General features: G+C 42.1%; 1 protein-coding gene across 1 annotated transcript in view; it reads left to right on the plus strand.

The window, feature by feature from the left end:
- The window catches only part of LOC124719082 (ubiquitin carboxyl-terminal hydrolase 29-like), a 433,479-nt gene that overhangs the window by 387,267 nt on the left and 31,793 nt on the right, over positions 1-14,419 (plus strand). The window lies entirely within an intron of this gene.

Genomic DNA, 14,419 nt, shown 5'->3' on the forward strand with positions numbered 1-14,419 from the left:
TGTTAGAACAGTCTGCCAAAATTCGGTGTTAACGAGTTATGGCAGCAGATAATTGGCACAAGTACGCTTGCCAACAGCACAGCATCGCCTGCAGTACCTCTCCTCGGCTCGTGACCTTATCGATTAGATGCTAGTTGACTGGATACTGTACCCTGGTGAAATGAGGATACTGTACCCTGGTGATATGATTCGAGATTTCAGTTGGTAAGAGCTGATGCTAGGGTTAGAGTGTGGACACAAGTTGTCAACAACGCACTGTGTGAGCTGATGGTGGCTCTTTAATAGTGTGGGCTGTGTTTACATGGAATGGACTAGTTCCTTGGTCCAACTGAACCAATTATGTACTTTACATACACTACTGGCCATTAAAATTGCTACACCAAGAAGAAATGCAGATGATAAACAGGTATTCATTGGACAAATATATTGTACTAGAACTGACATGTGATTACATCTTCACGCAACTTGGGTGCATAGGTCCTGAGAAATCAGTTCCCAGAATAACCAACTCTGGCCCTAATAACGGCCTTGATACACCTGGGTATTGAGTCAAACAGAGCTTGGATGGCGTGTACAGGTACAGCTGCCCATGCAGCTTCAACACGATACCACAGTTCATCAAGAGTAGTGACTGGCATATTGTGATGAGCCAGTTGCTCGGCCACCATTGACCAGACGTTTTCAGTTGGTGAGAGATCTGGAGAATGTGCTGGCCAGGACAGCAGTCGAACATTTTCTGTATCCAGAAAGGCCCATACAGTTGTGCGTTATCCTGCGAAATGTAGGGTTTTGCATGGATCAAATGAAGGGTAGAGCCACGAGTCGTAACACATCTGAAATGTAACATCCAGAGACGTGTAACCAATGGGACCCCATACCATCACGCAGGGTGATATGCCAGTATGGCGATGTCGAATACACGCTTCCAATTTGCATTCACCACAAGGTCGCCAAAACATTCGTGCTCCCAGGTTGAGTACACCATCGCAGGCGCTCCTGTCTGTGATGCAGCGACAAGGGTAACCGCAGCCATGGTCTCCGAGCCGATAGTCCATGCTGCTGCAAAAGTGATCTAACTGTTCGTGCAGCTGGTTGTTGTCTTGCAAACGTCCCCATCTGTTGACTCAGGGATCGAGATGTGGCTGCACGATCCGTTACAGCCTTGCAGATAAGATGCCTGTCATCTCGACTGCTACTGATACAAGGCCGTTGGGATCCAGCACGGCGTTCCGTATTACTCTCCTGAACCCACCGATTCCATATTCTGCTAACAGTCATTAGATGTCGACCAACGCGAGCAGCAATGTCACGATACGATAAACCGCAATCGCGATAGGCTACAATCCGACCTTTATCAAAGTCAGAAACGTGATGGTATGCGTTTCTCCTCCTTACATGAGGCATCACAACAACATTTCACCAGGAAACGCTGGTCAACTGCTGTTTGTGTATGAGAAATCAGTTGGAAGCTTTCCTCATGTCAGCACGTTGTAGGTGTCGCCACCGGCTTCAACCTTGTGTGAATGCTCTGAAAAGATAATCATTTGCATATCACAGCATCATCTTCCTGTCGGTTAAATTTCGTGTCTGTAGCAAGTCATCTTTGTGGTGTAGCAATTTTAATGGCCAGTAGTGTAGTTATATTCGGCCACTTGGAGACCACTTCCACCCATCCATGTACTTCATGTTCCTAAACAACAATAAGTTTTTATGGATGACATTGCACAATAACACCAGGCCACAACTGTTTGTGATTGGATTGAAGAACATTCGGGACAATTTGAGCAAATGATTTGGCCACCCAGTTCGCCCGACATGAATCCCATTGAGTATTTATGGGACGTAATTGAGATGTCTGTTCATGCACAAAATCCTGCGCCAGCAACACTTTTGCAATTACGGGCAGCTGTAAAGGCAGCGTGGCTCAATATTTCTGCAGTGGACTTTGAGTGACTCGTTGAATCCATCCTACATCAGGTTTCTACACTGTGACAGATCTGACACGATATTAAAAGGTATGCCTTTATTTTTTTCACTGTAGTGCATGTGCTATGACAGTCAAACAAAACTGATTATTTTCTTTAATTGAGTTACTGTTTATTTACAAAAAAATGCAATTATTTTATCATTCTTTAATCAAGCATGTTGAGGCTCTTGACATTGCGACTCACGTCTTCTTGCAGTTGCTGTCCGTCGGGTTTAACAGGAGGGACATTTTGAAAGTAACGTTCATCATGGTTTTTGAAAGAGAAGAGGGTGCATCAGGTGACGCAAACAAAAGGCATGCAAATCCACACCTTTTTCCAGTTCAACGATGATGATGATGATGATGATGATGATGATGATGATGAAGTCTCATACTCCGAGGAGTGTAGGGGACGATGCAGGAGACCCCCGCCGTACTAGGCAAGGTCCTAGTGGAGGTGGTTTACCATTGCCTTCCTCCGACTGTAATGGGGATGAATGATGATGGTGAAGACAACACCCAGTCATCTCGAGGCAGGAAAAATCCCTGACCCCGCCGGGAATCGAACCCGGGGTTCTGTGCGCGGGAAGTGAGAATGCTACTGCAACACCGCGAGCTGCGGACACCTGTTCGACAGGGAAGGGGAATCAGCAGAGGAGGAATGATGCAAGCACAGAGTTCCAAAGAAGAGAGAGCAGCAGCAGAGTGACGTGCCTGGGGTTATTTGAGTACACATCACGATCGCGGACTGTGTGGTCACCAGTGGAAGTGCTTGCTATCATCTGATATGAAAGAGCATGCAGGAATGGTATGTCCGTCATCCGTAAATGCCTGCAGCTTGTGTATGGTGAAGAGCTCATGTCTCATTAGATAGTTGGTCCCTGGTGCTACATTTTCAGAAAAGGAAGGCAAAGTATAGAAGATGAAGTTGTAAGTGGCGTCCGTGTACATCCACAAATGAAAACAACATTGCTAGAGTACAGGACACTGTGTCAGTGGACAGATGCATAACAGTGTCAGACACGGCATCCACACTGATTATGGAGTGCTCTGGCCCAACCCGTGCACCGCAATGTGTTGGATTACCAAAAAGTGTCTGCGAGATGGGTGCTGAGGAACCTGACCCCCGATCACAAGAGTGCAAGAACTGGAATCAGCATTTATCACTCAGTGTGGTACAAGTGAGAGGGAAATGATTTTCTGTTCAGAATCAGCACAAGTGATGAGACATAGGTGCACCAGTTAACACCAGAGTCCAAGGCCAGCTCAACGATGTAGAAGCATCCCAGTTCGCCAGTGAGGGAAAAATTCAGTGTCACCCTCGTAGGGAAAGGTTATGGCCACTGTGTTCTGGGCACAAAAAGTGTGGTTCTCCTGATTTTCTCCAGCGAGGGACCACCAGTGCGGCATACCACTGCGATAACCTGCCAAACTCGGGTCCGGCATTCGACGAAAGAGATCAGGACTCTCGAGTGAAGGTGTTGTACTCTGGACAACATTGCAAAACCGTGGACGGTGAGACTCTCACAGGATCAGATTCGTCGCTTTGGGTGGGAAAGATTGTATCACCCAGCCTACAGCTCCAATCGTTTGTTCCCTGCTTTGGAAGCCACACTCTCGAGATGTCAGGTGCAAACCAAGGCTAAGGTGGAGCAGGGTGTGTGACAATTCCTTGCACTGCAGGGTAACAAGTTTTACCACAATGTTTTCTTCATACTGTTTGCACACTACAACAGATGCCTCAGTGTCAGTGGCAACTATGTTGGAAAAGTAGTTCAAAGTGTATAGTTCATGATGCCATGGTTTTTATTTATTTATTTTTAAGGGGGGCAATGAAGTGTCCATGTGGGAAAACAATGGTGAAACTTCATTCATTTTGGACAGTCCGTCATACAATGTGACATGCAGCACTGAGCTGACATGCATCAAGAGAGAGAAAAGATACTATGTTGTTGGAGTTCCTCTAACTTAATAATAATCAAAGAAAGAAACATATTTCTGAGGGTATATTGAAATTTGATTTTCATAAATATGTTGAAATATTAAAACACTAATATGCTGACTGAAATTGAATGTTAGACCACAAATATCTTGACTTCGTATTGATGTTGGTGGTGGATGTCATTAATATAACATAGAATCACATATTCAGACTTACCATGAGCAGCCTCTAATCACCTGGGCAGAAACAGAGACAGTCTTAAAATCCATGCCTAAAGGAAAATCTCCCAGTGCAGATGAAATGAACGTGGGCACGATAAATACAACGAGCGTCCAGGGCCTACAGTGGCCGCACAAGACAGTGCATTACGAAAGGAAGACTAGATGATGTGACAGAGTGTAGCAAGGATGTTATAATTCCTCTGTTTAAGAAGCCCACTAATTATAGACAAAATTCTAGAGGAGATCATAGAGCGAAGACTGGGAATGATGGTGTAACCTCAGCTTGAAAAGGAACAGTATGGCTTCAGAAGTAACAGTGGACCTAATTTTTAGTACTACATGCTGGTGGAAAAATACTGAGAGAAATTGTGTTTCTATAAGGAGCCACAAAAAGTTTCAGATTTAGGGTGTTGTTGCAGCGTATATGCAATGCAGCATGACTCCAACCTGCATATGTAAGCAATGGACCTGCACGGCATTCGTGCCACTCTGAGATAGATGCAGTAAATATGGAAATGTGAACTGTGGCAATGTTATTACCAAATGTGGCAAAACAAGACCAATGTATTGTTATTCTTTTCTTGGCTGCCAATGGACCAACACTGGTAGATATCCATCAGAGAATGAAGAATATGTATGGAGCAGCAAATCTGTCAGAGACTGCCGTTGTGGTATGAAAACAGTGACAAGGGGTGCTACTGCTTCATATCGAGAATCCCCATATCCAGAATGTTGTAACGCAGAAGTTGTGCCAACTCAAATGGGAGTCACTCGACTATCTGCCCTGTAATCCTGATCTCCCCCCGTGCAATTATCATGCCTTTGGTCCCTTAAAAAGGGCCTCGAAAGGTTAACAATTCCTATTTGATGAGGAGGTGCCACAGGCTGTTATGGACTTCTTCACGCAGCAGGACACAGCATTTTACCGAATGGGTCTCTTCAACTTGGTGCATCCATCGGTGCAATGATTGCCTTGAATGCTTACAGTGATTTTGCCTGGTTGGCATATCAATTCTGGACTGTATGGCCATCGAATGTGTCGAATCCTGCCTACTCGTTGAATGTGGTGTGTCTAGGAAACCTGCCTTCTCATATTGCTCAACAACATTGAAACAAATCGTATTAACGGGTTTTATTATGAAATGGACAGTGACAATACTTAACTTTTACAATAACACAGAAGCGACGCAAGCAAAAGGCGATGTGCAAATAAACAATGTTCTTCTGGATATGCAATTCCTGTCGCTGATCTTGAAGTGCTTAATTTTGATGCTGCCGTAAAAGTGGACTGCGACCAGTCGCCATGGCGCTTGTGTCCTCTTCGCCATCGCATTGTCAAAGGGCACTGCAATCGTATTGTCATCCTGGAGAGGGGTCAGTTAGCATGCAGTTGGCTGACGTCTTCTTCACAGCCCTCTCTGCTGTCTCATTTCCGACTGGTGTGCTGGTGCTTGACTTCGTGCCATAAGAGAACGGAAAATTTTTGGACGTGCTTTATAGATCTAAAACAGGAAAATGATAGTGTTGCAAAAGAGATGAAATGGAAGTGCCTGAGGGAAAGAAATATACCTAAAGAACTTGCAAGCAAAATCCTGATGCTGTACAAGGAATGCCCTAACTGTGTACAAGTTGGAGACAGGCAATCTTCACAGTTTCAGATCAAGAATGTAGCTTAGCGAGGCAGTGAACTGTCCTGACTACTGTTCAACTCTGTTACTGATTCTATACACATCAGAAAAGGTTTTGCATCACCCCGGTTCACAGAACTCCTGAAGATAGACATTGACTGTGGATATTGTATCACAGGCACAGTCCCTTTGACTGCTCAGAGATGTCACTAAACTCGCCCAAAGGTGTAAACAACCATGCGTGAGCAGCACCTATTAGACGGAGGGGGTCCAATGGCTGATCAGTTCCAGTCATTCCACCAGGAAGGAGGTACGCGGCTCATGTTGTCTGTAGTTCAACCGTGCCTAGATGGACAATACTGCAGTTTCATTGCATTCACATTGTTGCTTTGTGCCAGGAAGCCTCTCAACAAGGGAAGTGTCCAGATGTCTCTGAGTGAACCAAAGCAATGTTGTTCAGACATGGAGGAGATACAGAGAGATGGCAACTGTCAATGACATGCCTCACTCGGGCTGCCCGAGGACTACTACTGCAGTGGATGACCGCTACCTATGGATTATGGCTGGGAGGAACCCAGACAGCAACGCCACCAAGTTGAATAATGCTTTTCGTGCAGCCACAGGACATCATGTTACGATTCAAATTGTGCGCAATAGGCTGCGTGATGTGCAACTTCAATCCCAATGCCCATGGCAAGGTCCATCTTTGCAACCACGGCACCATACAGTGCAGTGCAGATGGGCTCAACAACAAGCCAAATGGACCACTCAGGATTGACATCACATTCTCTTCACCGATGAGTGTTGCATATGCCTTCACTTTCAACCAGACAATCGTTGGAGATTCTGTTTGGAGGCAACCTGGTTGGGCTGAATGCCTTAGACACACTGTCCAGCGAGTGCAGCAAGGTGGAGGTTCCTTGCTGTTTTGGGGTGGCATTATCTGGGGCCGACGTACGCCGCTGGTGGTCATGGTAGGCGCCGTAATGTCTGTACGATACGTGTATACCATCCTCTGACCGATAGTGCAATCATATCAGCAGTATATTGGCCAGGCATTCGTCTTCATGGATGACAAGTTGCACCCACATCGTGCACATCTTGTGAATGACTGCCTTCAAGATAACAACATCGCTCGACTAGAGTGGCTAGCATGTGCTTCAGACATGAACCCTATCGAACATGCCTGGGGTAGATTGAAAATGGCTGTTTATGGATGATGTGACCCACTAACCACTCTGAGGGATCTGCACTGAATCGCCGTTGAGGAGTGGCACAATCTGGACCAACAGTGCCTTGATAAACGTGTGGATAGTAAACTACGATGAATACAGGCATGCATCAATTGAAGATGACGTGCTACTGGATATTAGAGGTACCACTGTGTACAGCAATCTGGACCACCACCTCTTAAGCTCTCGATGTGTATGTTGATCTCTGTTCCAATTTTCTGTACAGGTTACGTAACTCCTGGAAATGAGGTGATGCTACACTTTTTCTGATGTGTGTATAATAAAGAACATAATGGAAGATTTTGGTTATCTTATTGCAGTTGCCATTGATAATGATGTCATGATCTGTGGTGAAATAGAAGAGGTAGTTTGCACCAAACTCATTGTGTGGAAATACTGGTTCCAGGAATACAACCTCCATATCAGTGAGACCAAGACAATGGTGATGGCAGTCAACGCAGATGGGCATACTGTAAGCGTGACTCTACGAGTCCACTAGCTAGAGTCTGAGTACAGTTTTCAGTACCTCGAAAGTGTTTACAAAGATCATTATCGACAGAGTCTGAAAGGGTTCTGAATTCTACCAGCATTCTCTTATCGGACATGATTCCAGAAAAAGCAAAATCTGTCATGTTCAGTAGCTACTTAATACCAGTATTAATCTATAATATCGAAGCATGCACCCTCACAAAGAGGCAGTCTTCAAGACTCCAGGCAGCAAAAATGAAATTCCCTAGATTCAGGGTCCAAATGGAGTGAAAAATTTACTACCCATTATGTGACGATCATCTCTACAGAGGTTTGTTAATATTAGTTTGGCTCTTCGTAATGTAACTCCTTACATTTTTGTCATCAAATTCACCTGTCATCACATGAGGGATAACATAACAGTTTTATCAACAGTGTGTAACAGTGCTGCTGACTTTGCAGTTCCATGTGAATGACTTTCCTGTCAACAGTATTCTAGGCTATATGAAAATAAGAAGTTGGAAACAAATATCACATAGTTTGTAAATGACATATATGTATATATAGTCAAGGATGAGGCTGCTTGTTTTATATTTTTATTTTTCTGGGCTGCTATCAAGCTACACACTCATTATAAGCAGCCATTTATTTCATTCTCATGCCCTTGTAAAATTTTTGTAGACATTTATGAAGAAGATGTATTAATTGTATCTGGTTGCCAGTGCCTCCATGTACTGTTATGAATGGTGTTAAGTGTGATGTGTTTGAGTGTTTGATGAGTCTGGTAAAAAAGGAAGAATTTTTTTTGTAAACAATTCATTTTGCTACTTGACATAGTCTCTTTTGAGGAATATACACTTGGTCCAGTAATCGTTCAGCTTTTTCACCCCATTGGAGAAGTAGGTTCTGTCAAACTCTGCAGCTAGCACTTCCTCATTTGATGAAAATTTCTTCCCTGTGAGCAAAATTTTCAAGTTATAGGACAGGCAGAAATCACTTGGAACGAAGTCTGGTGAATAGGGTGGATAAGGAACCAGTTCAGAGCTTAGTTCATGCAGTTTAGTCGTTAACAACAGTGAAGCGCAATAGCACATTTTTTCCAAGTAATGTGTGAGTATTATTCCTTGGAAATCCCAAAAAAACATTGGCCATCAACTTACCAGCTGACAAATGGTCTTTGTCTTCTTCAGTACATTTTCCATTGTTTTGACTACTGTTTGGACTGTGGTGTCTCCTGATGGATACAGGCTGCATCAAAAGTCACAAATTGGTGCAAAAAGCCTTTCAGATTGCGAGTATACATCACTAGACATTGTGTTGAAATGTTTTGTGTGCTCTTCTGGTCGACTGTGAGCAATCATGGCACCCTTTCATAGCCAGTTCTGCAGGCAGGATATTTTGCTTTTGCTGAATTAAGATTCCTACAGTCTCAGCAATCTCACAAATTTTTATTTGGCAGTCTTGTATTACCATACCATGATTTTGTCGATGGTTTCGGCCTGCTGTGGCTCAATGGTTCTAGGTGCTTCAGTCTGGAACCATGCAGCTGCTGCGGTCGCAGGTTCGAATCCTGCCTCGGGCATGGATGTGTGTGATGTCCTTAGGTTAGTTAGGTTTAAGTAGTTCTAAGTCTGGGGGGCTGATGACCTCGGATGTTAAGTCCCAAAGTGCTTAGAGCCATTTTTTGTTGATGGTTTCCTTTGCAGTGACTTCAAATGGTCAGCCAGAACATGTGTTGGCTTCAATGCTTGTCCGACCATATCTAAATTCATTAATTCAAAAGTAAATGATTTTCAATGATGGTGCAGAGTCTGTGTGAACTTCATCCAGCTTTGTTTTGATTTATGCAGCAGTCCAGCCCTTCAAATGAAAATCTTTAGTACAGCACAAAACTTTGTTTCCTTCATTTTCAATCGCATTTGACACACTGACCAATTCAGACAGCTGACAACAATGAACTGTATGCTGTATATTTTTGAAATTCTGTATGTCATCTTAGGAATAATCAAGCTTACCAACCATAAAGACGCACAAAAAATGTTCCATTCTTTGATGGAAATTTACCAGAATCATCAAACGGCCCTTGTACAGCACACTTAGTTTCATTCTTAACAATACAAGGACATGTAGGAAACCAGATAAAATAAATACATCATCTCCATACATGACTGCAAAAATTCTATGATGACATAAAAGCAAAATAAACAGCCACCAGTGATGAGTGTGTAACTTAATAACGGTCTGGAAAAATAGAGATATGAAATAAGCAGTATTGACATTACCTATACACACAATAAGCAAAGTGGGGTGTTTTGCTAAAAATCTGGAAAATGTCGTGGTTAGATTCCCCTAAAAGCAAAAACCTATGAGAGACTTGTTGGAGCTATGATGAATGCAGTAAAGAATGCAATCCATAGGAGCTACCAGAAGTTATATGTTCCAACTTGGAAAGACAGTAAGAGAAACAGAATGATGAGTTTCTGAAAAGCAGTGACCCAGAATAGCATTAATCTACTTCATAGCCTCTGTACAACCAGATGTACTAGGTGGATAGAGACTGTTGAGACACTCAATTTTCAAACATCAAGTAGAGAAGCATGGTCATTACTAAGGAAGTTGGGTGGAAACAAAATTAAAGTATGGGACAACATCCATACATTATCTAATAGGATTGTGTCACATTGACTGTCCACATCAAGAGCACCAAGGGATAAAACTCATACAAGATACATCATACGCAAACTTAAACTGCTCAAAGAGAACACTAACAAACAATATGCACGTATACATATGGCAGAAGTATCGTGCACACAAAGTGTAATAGGACAGTACATTTGGCGGAGCTACTATTTGCACTCAGGTGATTCATATGAAAAGGTTCCTGACGTGATTACGTCAGCATGACGTGAGTTAACAGACCTCCGCTTAATGACCGAAAGCAGCGGTTCTCAAAAACTTTCTCTGTATCTCAAATTTCTGATGCTTCTAAAATGCTAAAACCTAGAAAGGCATCAGGAAATGATGAAATTCATCCAAAATTTCTTCTGCACAGTGGGAACTATGCAAAAATATGGCTGGTCGATTTCTCCTCTGACAGTATGATAACTGGTTCAACCCCACAACAACAACAACAAAAAAAAAAAAAAAATGAAGCAATCAAAAATCATACTAATACTCAAGCCTTAGAAGGCATGAGACAAGCCTAAGAAGTGTCGCCCAGTCGCCTATTTACCAGTTCCTTGAAGGAATTCTATACAGTCAGATTAGCCCACGGATCTTGCAGAACCTTCTTATTGAATAAGCTGTATTTGGACCAGAATGGAGCTGTGCTGATCAAGTCTCATCCTTAACAACATTTATTGAAGCAGGAAACATCAGTTAACTTTCATTGATCAAACTACAGCACAAATATACAGATTGCAGTAGTATCATGAACACAAGGTATAAAATGGCAGTGCAGGTGATTCATGTGAAAAGGTTTCCAACGTGGTTATGGATGCGTTATGGGAATTAACTGACTTTGAACATGGAATGGTAGTTCGGGCTAGACACATGGGACATTCCGTTTCGGAAATCGTTAGGGAATTCAATATTCTAAAGATCCGCAGTGTCAAGAATACCAATTCTCAGGCATTACCTTTTCACCACATACAAAATAGTGGATAATGGCCTTCACTTAATGTCACATACATATTAAAAACTTTCTGAACAGACATACTGATGGAAAAAATCGAAACATCAAGAAATAATTCATGTAGAGTAATGAAATTTCAGGAATACATTGCCCAGATAAAATCGAACAATGGAAAACCCAGGACGGAATGTAACAATATTATGAAAAGAATAGTTGCTACTCACCATATAGTGGAGATGCTGAGTCACAGATAGGCGTAACGAAAAGACTGTCACAAAATAAGCTTTCGGCCAACAAGGCCTTGGTCAAAAATAGCACACACACACGCAGAAACACAACTTACACACACATGACCACAATCTCTGGCAGCTGAAGCCTCACTAAGAGCAGCAGAAGAAGCAGCAACAGCAGCAGTGGCAGCAGTGCAGGATGGGAGAGGTTACTGGGGCCGGGGGTTAAGGAGACTAGAGTGGTAGGTGCAATCCGGAGGTTAGACAGAGAGTGGGGAAGAGAGGTGGGGGGTTGGTGGAAAAGGAGAGAAGTAAAAAGACTGGGTGCATTGGTGGAATAGAGGGCTATGGAATGGAAACAGGGAAGGGGCTAGATGGGTGAGGCAATGACTAATACCTCCTCCCCCCCCCCCCCCCTGCGCCTTTCCCACCTCTCCCCTGCCCTTTGTCTGACCTCCTGACGGCACCTACCTGCCCTACCCTCTCCCCACCTTGTCCCTGCATGCTCCCCAGTAGCATATCACCATCCCCACCCCTACCCTGAAATCCATCTCCTTCCCCACCTCAGCCTCCTCCTTAACCCCACCCAGTTGCCTCTCCCATCATACACTGCTGCTCATAGTGTGGCTTCAGCTGCCAGATGTGTGTGTGTGTGTGTGTGTGTGTGTGTGTGTATGTGTGTGTGTGTGTGTGTGTGTCTTCTATTTTTAACAAAGACCTTGTTGGTTGAAAGCTTATTTTGTGAGTGTCTGTGACTCAGCATCTCCGCTATATCGTGAATAGCAACTATCCTTTTCATAACATTTGTCCAGATAATATATTTAAATGATAATATTGCATTGACAGTCTAAGCACGAGAGAAGCCATTCCAAATGGTACCTTTTTCTTGTGTGAAAAGACCGTTACAGGAAATTTCTGGAAAATAGGCTCATGCCACAACTGTAGACCGACAGTGCAGGCTTATCTACCAACCGAATGGTGCTCCACACCATTGTCATCATGATGTTAGTGAATTATTAAACAGGAAATTGGGATACTGATGTTTTGGTCGTGGTGAGGTCGGTGATCAGCAATTCGTGTCATGAACTCCACAGTCTCCCAACCAAATGCCAAGCAATTTTTTGGTTTGGGTTATGTGAAAGATTCAGTGTATATACCTCCTCTACCAGGAAACCTATCATAACTGTGAGCTCGCATTAACAGTGCTTTTGAACAAATTGATAGTGGCAAGCTGCATCAAACATAAGCTCTTGATTATTAACTTGATATCTGCAGAGTTTTTAGGGGGCGCATATGGGGCACTTGTTAAAAAAAAAAAAAGCACCTTTTTGAGTTTTTCTATGTGTGTGCAAAGCCCTGTGACAGTATGTCAAATTATATAGCTAAAGCAAATCTGTGAAATTCCTTCAGTTAATTGTAATAACCTTGATTACAGAACAGGGCATGGGTTTAGTTGTTTGTTTGACTCACAGAAGAGGATCTCTGAAATTTTGCTCGAACTTAGATGCCAGTTACCCCATGAAAACCTGTTTAGAGAGTTTCAAGAACCAACATTAAGTGAAGAAGCTGGAATTAAGTGAGAATATGGAGCTATATGTCAAGGCATATAGGAGATTTTCTTCTTTCACGAAATCAAATATGCTTACCCTCTATTTTTTTTCTGTGCGACATCAATAACTCACATAATAAATGTTATTGTGATTTATGATGACACTGCCAACTCGATTCCAAACAAGAGATGCAAAAATATGTACTCATGGAGTAGGTCAGCATTCTAGAACTTAATGTTTATTTGATACATGAAACATTAATATACCCAAAACATATTTATTTATTGTTTAACATCAAAATAACATTATTATTTATGTTTTCATTCCAAAGTTTTCTTGATACAGACAAGATAAATCTTCTAGTGTTCTTTTACACAATGTAAAAAAATTAAGATATCTCACTGCCTGTGCTGTCAAGAAATACGATTCATTGTTCCATACGAAATTCCATCAGTATTGTATCCAAGTGCCTGAGTGATCACTTCGAGAATAAACACAGAGTCTCTCGTACTTAATTGACACCTATCTAGTGCTGCTATTAATTTTCAAGTATTTGTTTTACCGGGTCCGGGTTGTATGTTATCAATCACAGTTAGAAAATCTTATTGCAAATACAGAATCAGATGATCAGTCATTTTTGTAACAGCTTGTAATATGTTATCAAAGAAGTTGGCATGGAAATATTTAGCATGTCACTTTTCTTCCTCAATAGTTTTGAGCTATGGGCCCTTTCCTGTTCATTAGACAGCGTTTTGTGACAGACCGACCTGGCTCTCTTTGTCACTGTAAGATGATCCTACCTTCATTTATTTTCAATAATTGAAGCAAATTGGCGTGTGTAAGGTCAAACAAATTATCTAAGTTATTGACAAACTCTTGTCAGTGCTGTTCAAATACTTTTGGGTTTTTGTGTATTTTTTGTAACTCCCTCTACACTTGATATAGGTTCACTAGTTTCTCCACATAGCCTAATTAGGTGAAGATTTGGTAGGTATACACAACAGATGATACATTCGAAAATAGTGAGATTTACACTTTTGTTGAGAGTTAAATTCACTTCTCGGATATTATAAAATAAAACTGTCAGAGCTTATCCATTAGAGGGTAGTTTTTAATCTCCAATTTGATGTTTTATGCCACCTATTAAAAATATAACTATATTAGAACTAGTATACATAGTTCTCTAACATGTTCATGTATTGAAAAAACAGTATGTTTACCAGCAATGTTACAAATGAATACAAACACATAGAGATGTTAGTCTTCCTTAGCAGGTACTGATATGTTTCAATACAAGTTGGCATGGGTTGCTGGGTCCTACACGTATGAAATTTTATTTACAGTAGTTTTGACATTGTGTGAATAAATTAAGAGGATGTGCTTTCAGAAACTACTTTGACTTTTTTGACACCCTACATTCTTCCCGCGACCTGTATGCAATTGGAATGGGAAGAAACCTAAACTGTGGTACAGAACTAACCATCCTCTGCCATGCACTTCACAGTGGTTTTGCAGAGTATGTATGTAGATGTGGATATGGAATGTTCT

The sequence above is a fragment of the Schistocerca piceifrons genome, chromosome 10, assembly GCF_021461385.2.
Source record: "Schistocerca piceifrons isolate TAMUIC-IGC-003096 chromosome 10, iqSchPice1.1, whole genome shotgun sequence".
NCBI classification, from domain to species: Eukaryota; Metazoa; Arthropoda; class Insecta; order Orthoptera; family Acrididae; genus Schistocerca; species Schistocerca piceifrons.